At 34.3% G+C, this 10000-nt stretch overlaps 1 protein-coding gene across 17 annotated transcripts in view; it reads right to left on the bottom strand.

The window, feature by feature from the left end:
• TBC1D5 (TBC1 domain family member 5) overlaps positions 1 to 10000 on the bottom strand; it is a 544381-nt gene that overhangs the window by 374181 nt on the left and 160200 nt on the right. For 2 of the 17 annotated variants that reach the window (XM_049100069.1, XM_049100068.1), the window contains one exon: positions 8198 to 8355. The exons of the other annotated variants lie outside the window; for them this stretch is intronic. The gene's annotated coding sequence lies outside the window, so the exon portion shown is untranslated. The remainder of the gene's footprint in view (positions 1 to 8197; positions 8356 to 10000) is intronic. 17 annotated transcript variants of the gene reach the window in all.

Raw genomic sequence — 10000 nt, 5'->3', positions numbered from 1 at the left:
TGAGAACAAATACAAACTTGGGCCAGCATATTCGGGACGAAAGAGAAAGAGAAGGAGACACAAAAGAAGAGGGAACTGTGGCATGTGTCCCTGCTATTTAAAGAATAATTCATAGTCACTGTTAAAACGTTATCAGTCACAATACAAAAAGTCCTTAACAAAAGCCATATGAACTGCCATTCCTTTATTAAATATATGCTATTTTTCACTTACCAAACTGGCAAAAATCCAGTCTAACAAAAGACATTCTAGGGATCCCTGGGTGGCACAGCGGTTTAGCACCTGCCTTTGGCCCACGGTGCGATCCTGGAGACCCGGGATCGAATCCCACGTCAGGCTCCTGGTGCATGGAGCCTGCTTCTCCCTCTGCCTATGTCTCTGCCTCTCTCTCTGTGTGTGACTATCATAAATAAATAAAATTAAAAAAAAAACACATTCTAGTAATAATACTACGAAATGCCAGGTCTTCCTTTCCATATTGCTGGTAAGAGTAGAAAAAGGTACAACACTAGAAAGGGGAATTTGCCAATACTCAACAATACTATAAATGCAGCTTCTGTTGATACAGAAAATCCATATTGGAAATTATTCCCAAAATATACTAGTATGTATAGTACACACACACATATATATACATAGACAAGTCCACAATCTCCAAAAACCAACAGCAATTTCCTAATTTTGATATAGTCATTTGGCAACAAAATTTGACTCGAATTAATATGAAGCTATTTATAGTCTTTATTTAGCCAACAATGTTATAATCATACATTTTCCAACAGAAACAGGAGCTTATTTGTTTACCTGGTATTTCCTCCCATGGAAATATTCTCTAATTTCAGATCATGTATCATATTAACAATTCTAAAATCCAAAAAATTTAATTCCAAAACATACACAGTCCCTCCATGGATTTCAAATAAGGGACTGAGAATCCATACAATCTTATTCATTAGAATATTGTTTATAAAAACAAAATGCTGGAAACCCAAGTGTTCAGCAGTAGAGGACTGACTGGTTGAATCAACTATGGACAAGCATTCTTCCTGCCTTTAAATCCTATCAACAGCTATTTACTAACTACTTACCTTTCTATGTGGGTATAGTATCTTCTGTTTGCATGGTAAATGCTACTTTTATAGGTAACTTTCACATTATCTGTCTCCTAAAGTAAGGGACATAATAACATCAGATAGGACCCATACTCTATTAGGAGCATTTTATTTGGTAAGAAAATATTGCATGAATAACCTAAGAATCAAAGAGCAGCTCAAGGTTACTATACAGAGGTTATTAGTCAATATGAAAGTCCTTAGCCAAAGTCCACTATTTATCATTTCATTACTCCATTCTTTTTTTAAAAAAAGATTTTATTTATTTATTCATGAGAACACAGAGAGAGAGAGAGGCAGAGACACAGGCAGAGGGATAAGCAGGCTCCATGCAGGGAGAGCCCAATGTGGGACTCGATCCCCAGTCTCCAGGATCACACCCTGAGCTGAAGGCGGCACTAAACCGCTGAGCCACCTGGGCTGCCCATTACTCCATTCTTTTAAAAGGAATTCATCCAGAAACATCTTTTGAAAAGAATTTTTGGAACGAGTTACAGTATGTTAGTTCATAAAGGAGTAATTGGGGAAGCTTTAGTCAGATTTTGACAGTTAATGTAGTCAATGGGGAAGTTCTCACAAGCTAGACAAAGTACATGTCCTTATAGGGCAGTGAGAAGATAAAAGAATAGGACTATAGGCAAGAACTTCATCTAAGAGGCTTAAGTAGAACATATTCTGCTTGAGGAGAACCCTAGAGACCCAATTGCTCTTTTGTGCCCATTCTTCTTTTGTGTTATTTGGTATTCAGGAACACATTCTAGAAAATCAACAAAGGTTGCTAACAAATGAATACATAAGGTTCTCTATCCTCTCCCAACATGGAGTACATTTTTTATACTTGGATACTGAGTAAAAACTTTACATAAATGGGATCTGAACTAGATTCTTCCTAAAAGGGCATATAGAATTTGGAAGTTAGAAAATACATCAACTTTTCTCCATAGAATCTTTCCATTCTAGTGTCACTGACCCTTTCCTTACAATACAACCTTTCTTTCTTCATTTAAATATTTAACAGTTGCATTTTTCTTTACTAACACTAGTTGATAATGAATGCATTAAATTGAACCATATGAAAATGCTGATATTTAATAGTTTACCTACCAAAAAAGGGCAATTTCCAATGATTTATTTTCTTTTAATTTTTAAAGATTTTATTTATTTATTCATGAGAGAGAGAGAGACAGAGAGAGAGAGAGAGAGGCAGACAGGAGCAGAGGGAGAAGGCCCCATTCAGTGAGTGTGATGTGGGACTCGATCCTGGGCCTCCAGGATCACGCCCTGGGCTGAAGGCCACGCTAAACCACTGAGCTACCTGGGCTGCCCAATTTCCAATGGTTTAAAATTCATTTCCATTACTTGTATTTCCATCATCTTCTCTTCGTGGCTAGTCGTTACCCAACTCAAGCTCTCCCTATTTTCACAATGACATTACAATAGCTACTGAGTCTGCCGTCACACTTCTGGTTTTTCTCCCCTCAATACCACCTTAAATACTACTACCAGAATAACCTCTATGAGTCCAGGGTTTGATAAGGATATGTATGCCTTTTGCATACCTTTCTCTTCCATCCCTGAAAGTTTATTAGAATGCAACTATTCATAAATGACATTTTAAAGGATAATCTTAAATCAACTCTTGTTTATCAAAAGGATAACGGATTTTCAACTTTGACAACTTACTTTATTAACTACTTAGGAAAATATTTCATAAATGACTGTTATAGACTAGAAAACTCCTTAAAAGAAGTGACCATTAACTGCCCTTAGAACAATAATTTACATACAAAGTGACCATTTTTATTATTTTGGTGAGTACAAAAAGTAGGAATAAAAAACAATAGGAATAGAAGGAAGGATAAACAAGCAGAAGGAATAGTTAAGACACTGGTAAACACATAGGAAAAGTTAAAAGTGCAGAAATCAAAGCAAATTTAAATTTTTAAAATTTTTCCTCTTTCAGGACAAAATAAAAATAAAAAATAAAAACTGCTTAACATGAATGAAAATCATTTTATGCACTGATAAATGTTTAAGTCATTAGTAAAAGACTAAGCATTGATTTTTTTATCTGTTGATAACAGAACTAAGTAGTGTAAATTAATAATTAATCATAATAAACACTAAGAAATTTCCCAGTAACAATGTTTATAAGATAGCTATGAAACCACGGTATTTGAGCAAAAAATATAATGTGATGGGTCCTCTCCACAGAGCTACTTTGACACATAGCGGCTTAAATGAATTAACAGCCTCATTTGGATGTAATTATTTGATGGGATAAAAAGATTGTATGTCAACACATTACTATTTTAAATAAAAATATAAAGTCTAACAATGTGCTTTACTGCTAATAAGCCTCCAAATGGAAATACATTTTTTGCATGATTTTCATGACAACTTCTATTGGTGGTCACCTCTGGCATTTTTTTTTTTTTTAAGTCTGAATACAAGTAACAGCTATAGGAAGATGAAAGAAATTAAAAGATAACATATTCCAATTTGCCACAACATAAATGTCAGAAATTAAGTATGACAGACAAGATATAGATACAGAGAAAGACATAACCCCATACAAAAACACAACAGTGTCATCTTGAATTCCTAAGGATGGGTAAGTCCTGGCTTCCTGCTTACCCAGCACAACAATGTTAGTTTTTATAACATTATTATAAATTGTATCATTAGAAATTCCCATGATACAACTTTTTCTCCCTTGTGGATTAGAGTAACCCATTTATATGATTAAAACAGCAATTTAAAAACAAAATTCAACGGAGTATATTTTAAAGATCTTATTGCCTTTGTTCAAAGAAAAAATAATCGGTTAGCTTCCAACCTAACAGACAGAAAGGAGCTCCCAGAAGCTATAGGAAAAGGACTCTGATAGGCAGAAGGGAGCAGAAACAAGGAAGTTATGCTAGGCAAACAAGCAAATTGGGTATAGCAAAGTCACTTTCCTCAGGGGATGGAGAAGGATCTATCAGGTAGATTATTTACCTGGTGCTGATTAGGGGATTCCTGATTGACTGGTTTAAGATTCCATTTTAGGGGGAAGCCCAGGTGGCTCAAGCAGTTTAGCACCACCTTCAGCCCAGGGCCTGATCCTGGAGACCGAGGATGGAGTCCCACATTGGGCTCCCTGAATGGAGCCTGGTTCTCCCTTCGCCTGTGTCTCTCTGCCTCTCTTTCTCTCTCCCCCCCTCTCTCTCATGAATGAATGAATCAATCAATCAATCAATCTTAAAAAAAAAAAATTCCATTTTAGGGAGTGCCTGAACTGTAATTAAGTTAAGTTTCAGTTTAGTGATATGGGGCTTAGCATAAAAGACTCCATCTTAGGATCTACTGTTTTAACAGAACCAAATTCCTCTCTATGTATAAACGTATTACCAGATGAGCCTTTTTTCAAGAATCCTTCTTCTGCTAAAATTCTATTTTATAGTGCCCTAAAAAATAAATAAACTAATGACTTTATAAATAAAGTCAACTCTAACACCAGATATTTAATTAAATCAAAATTCTGTTTCCAGAACCTCAAAGGATCTGCTCTCAGGATGACTTTAACAATCATTTTGTTTATGTAAATTGTAGTTTGAGTCCATGGAAAAAGGGAAACTATGGAAAATACAAACCTAACAAACTGTACAATATAAAATTATCACCTTAAATTATAATTTAATAAAAATAATGGCCAAGACTATTTGAATGGAGAAACCACTGATTTAACAGCATACAAATATCAAATGAACTTTAAAAGCTTTCAATAATTATACACATAGACCAAAAAATTTGCATGGGAAATGGATTTTAATGTCAAAAATTAATGGTCATGAATAGAATTAAATTCATGTAGTTATATGTAGGGAGTCAAAAAAGTAATAATCCCATAAGAAATTATTGGTTATGAACACCAGACTGAATGAGAATGAGAATTTTTCTTTTTAAGGAAAAAGAAGGTATTTCCCAGGAAGGAGTAAACTCATTCTGTAAAGGGCCCATAGTAATTATTTAGGCTTTGTGGGCCAGTGTCTGTCTTAACTACCGTACTCAACTCTGCTGTAAATGAATAAGCATGGCTATGTTACAATAAAACTTTACTTATGGCCAATGAAATTTAAATTACACATTGTTAAAAAAGAAACAGACCCAAAATGGAGTCATTTGTGGTTCATCCCACATCAGCAAACCAAGACTTAATAAAAAAAAAAAAAAAAAAAAAAACTACTGCAGTTTCAGCATCTCCCAGGAACATGATCCTTAACCAGTCGATTTGGAATCACATAGTCAGCACTAGGGAGGCAATTTGTCTGAAGAACCTACCTTCCCCTCAAAGGTTGCTTTAAGCAATCTACTCTTCGTTAGAAAAACTATCTTACCCAACCTCTTTCTTTCTATAAAAATCTTCCATTTTGTACAGATCCTCAGAGCTCCTCTGTTGCCTAGATGTGATGATGTCCAATTCATGAATCACTGATCTTCAAATTTGCTCTGCTGAATTTTGTTTTTTAGCAATATAAATGTTTATGTGTCAAGAAATATCACTTTTCTTTTTACTACTTAAAACATTAAAAACTGTAAAAGTCAGGGGCACGTGGCTGGCTGTCAGTAAAGAATGAGACTTTTGATTTTAGAATTGTGAGTTCAAGCCCCATATGGGGCGTAGAGCTTACTTTAAAAAAAAAAAAAGGAAGTCATTCTTTGGTTTGTGCGTTATATGAAAATGGACAGCAGGGCAGACTTGGCTCACGAACCTGATTTAACTCAACCTCTATTCTAACCATGCTTGATCACACTGCCAATCTGTAATCACAAAACAGAAATTAGATCTTTTTATCTCCCTTATTTTCTACACCCACTTCCTATATATTTTAGGATCTATCTCCCACATTCTGTCACCAATGCCTTAATTCAGAGTAATAATTTCTCACTTAAATGCCAAAAAAATTTAAAAGACACTATATTATCTCAATGTCTCTAGTAATGGGTCAATCCTCTAAAACCACCTTAGGGACACCTGGGTGGCTTAGCGGTTTAGTGCCTGCCTTCAGCCCAGGGTGTGATCCTGGGGTCCCAGGATGGAGTTCCACATCAGGCTCCCTGAATGGAGCCTGCCTCTCTCTCTCTGTGTCTCTCATGAATAAATAAATTAAATCTTAAAAAAATAATAAAACCACCTTAAAAGACTACTACTAGAAGTAATCTTTTTAAAATACAAGCCTACTCTCATCATTTGGTTGATAAGTAGAAATACATTTAAAGAAAAAGACCATTTAAAGAATACATTATTAAATTTAATATTTAAATATAAAACATTTAAATCACAACCACAAGAAAAATAGAAGTTCTTTAGTAATCCCAGTGGAACATTTGCAAATTTGCATACAGAAAAGGAAACAAAGGTAATCTTAATATTGTCAAAATATTAAACTCACATTTGTTGACCACAATAAAAATCTAGGATGTTTTCTATATCAAAAGAATCCTCATTAGATAATCAGAAATTGAAACAAATTTCACTTCTAGATAGCTTACAGAACAAAATCACCATATAGCAAAAGAAATAATGGGTTAATGGATCTAGACTTTGAGCATCAGTGGCTGCCAACTTTAAAATGATATTATGTGCCTCCTGATGAAAGGACACAACAGCACCTATAATCTTACCTAAGAGATTAAGCCTAAATGAAATCAATCTCTGATGCTACCTGCCAATTTAAAGAAAATATAGAAGAAAATGTTTAACTGTACCATAAGTATGCAACCAGCAATTACAGACTGTAGTGAACCCTACAGGTCAAATATCCCAAGCTCTTTACTAGATCTTTCACTAGAAAAGAAAGAGTTACAGGAAACTACAAAGAAAGACTTAAAAGACAAAAACAGTTTTCAAAATTGGCAACTAAACTGGTGTTTAGAGATGCACACTGGGGCAAATTAAAACCACAAAGAAAATTAAGTAAGTTATTACTCTCAAAGTCAGAAAAGTGGTTAATTTTTTGGAGAAAGAGTGCCGTAGTAAAGGATACAAAAGGGCTTCTATAGTGGCTAGTAAAGCTCTATTTCTTGACCTGAGTGATAATTACAAGCATGTTTGTCTTATAATAATTAACCAAGATACACATTTGCTTTTATAGTTTTCTGTATCTGTATTCTATATTACAATGAAAAGTTGTTAAAAACAAATTAATGAAAGCAAACAACATTTAAGATTAGCTGTTGTAAGAAAAGGGATGTAATACCAAACCTAAATAAGATTTTTAAAATACAAGGGCAGAAAAGAAATATTATCCACAACTTTATGCCAATAAATTTGAAGATCTAAATGAAATAAAAAGGAAAATTAATGAAATGGATAGTTTTCTAAGAAAAGACAAATTTCTATAATCAATTCAATAAGCTGCAAACAACCTGAATACACCAATAATTTTAGAAAATACCAGAAATGTAATAAAAGATTTTCCTCCACCACTACAGTGTGGCTCACTCTCAAACGAAAGTGCCTTGATAATGGGTAAACTCTAACAAATTTTCAAGGAATTAATAATTCCTATTATGTTTAAACTGCTCCATAATTTTAAAAAGGTATGTATCCCAACTCATTTTATGTTACCATGACTAACACCAAAACATGACAAAGAGGACAAGAACGAAAATCTCACAAAATACCATGACCAGAAGGAATCTTTCAAGAACAAAGGCCAGCGAACTATCTACCTACCTATTTATTTTGCAAGGGTAATTTAATATTAGAAAACCTATTTACTGATTGTATAAGTAAGCTAAAGGAGAAAGACCATAACTTCATTTCACTGAATGTAGCAGACTTTTGATAAAATTTAACACTCATTCCTAGTCAAAAATAAGTAAGTAAAAAAAAAACTTTCATTCTTCAATAGAGCATTTATTAGCATGGAAAAAAAAAAAACACAGATAGCAGATATAATTATAGAACATAAATGTATTTTTCTTACCAGCCAGAAACAATCAAGGATATTGGCTCTTAATGCTTTTGTGCCACAGTTCAAGAGACTTTAGCCAACCCAGTAGGTCAAGTTAAAAGAAACAAGTAGTATAAACTATACCGGGATTCCTGGGTGGCGCAGCAGTTTGGTGCCTGTCTTTGGCCCAGGGCGCGATCCTGGAGACCCGGGATCGAATCCCACGTCGGGCTCCCGGAGCATGGAGCCTGCTTCTCCCTCTGCCTATGTCTCTGCCTCTCTCTCTCTCTCTCTCTGTGTGACTATCATAAATAAATAAAAATTAAAAAAAAAAAAGTATAAACTATACCCTCCACTACTCATAAGGACCTTATCAAACCTTCATCTCTATTTGAAATACTTAGCACAGATAAATGGCTGTCTTGTTTCTCATATGTGCTTTAAAAAATTAGTATCCATACATCAAGTCTTGAGTTCTCAAGTCTTGAAAACCCTACATACAGATTATTTTAATTTTGAATCTATCACATCATGAAGTAACACCCTCATGCTGAATGATAAAGAAGAAAATAATAACATCAAAAAATCTAATTTGGTTGAAATCAGCATCAAATAACAAGACTGATTTATTATCAACTATCACATTTTCTAAAATATTTTTCATATACTGCTATTTTAAGGGGGAAAAAACAACCTTAAGTAATTCCAGCAAAGTAACCAGACTTCCATTTTCTTCAGAAAAGTTAAGTAAGTACATGGTTAGCTGTTAAAATAAAAGTCCTCCCAATAGATGAAGTGGCAAATCATGGGTTGGGGAGAATAAAGCCCAAAGAAAACCTCATTTCTAAAATAGCATTTTTCTATTTCCCTTGCTGCTTCTATTAACAATCATCAAGTAGGCATTCATTTCCACCAGATAAATGACACAATATATATGTATTTCACATGCTTATAAAAAAGAAATTAGGGATCCCTGGGTGGCTCAGCAGTTTAGCGCCTGCCTTCGGCCCAGGGCGTGATCCTGGAGACACGGGATTGAGTCCCATGTCGGGCTCCCTGCATGGAGCCTGCTTCTCCCCCTGCCTGTGTCTCTGCCTCTCTCTCTCTCTCTCTCTGTGTGTGTGTGTGTGTGTGTCTGTGTGTGTGTGTCTCTGATGAATAAATAAAATTAAAAAAAAAAAAAAGAAAAGAAAAGAAAAAGAAATCAAGTTATCACTGTTTCTTTATAAAGGACAACTATCTTTTCATTATTTTATTTTTTTAAAAAAGATATTTATTTATTTAAGAAAGAGAGAGAACGCACACAATCAGGGGAGAAGAGCAGAGAAAGAGGAAGAAGCAGACTCTCTGCTGAACAGGGAGACCAACTCAGTCTAGATCCTAGAACCCCAGGATCATGACCTGAGCCGAAGGCAGATGCTTAACCAAATAAGCCACCCAAGTACCCCATCTTTTCATTACTTTAAAATCAATAAGAAATTCGTTTGCTTTCATTTTATTCATATGCTTCACTTTAGTTTTTTATTGTGTTGAAACTAGTGCATTTGTTAAATTTTGCTGAAAAATATATAATCCCATATTTCTAGAAAAGGCAGAAATGTTAAAAAGTCAAACTTTCAAACTAAGGCTATATGTATTCTAAAAGTAACCATTTTTCTCCTGATATTCTCTTTAATTACTGTAACTATAATGCAGCAAAGTTCCCACATTACAGTTTAGCAAAGTATTTGAGATGAATTTCTAAGCATTCATAACATTCTAAAGGAAATGAAAGTAAGGCCATACTAAACTGATCATTTCATACATATTAAGAATCCTGTATTACACAACTGTAGCAGTCTCCTGTGAACATGAGAATCATATACTTAATGTTAAGTATCACCTCACCATAAAGAATTAGCTATGACACCAAAGACAAATATATATTTCTAAAAACTGACATGATTT

Source organism: Canis lupus, chromosome 23 (genome assembly GCF_003254725.2).
Source record: "Canis lupus dingo isolate Sandy chromosome 23, ASM325472v2, whole genome shotgun sequence".
Classification (NCBI taxonomy): domain Eukaryota; kingdom Metazoa; phylum Chordata; class Mammalia; order Carnivora; family Canidae; genus Canis; species Canis lupus.
Note: the sequence above shows the minus strand (reverse complement) of the source record. Positions and strands in the feature narration are given on the sequence as shown.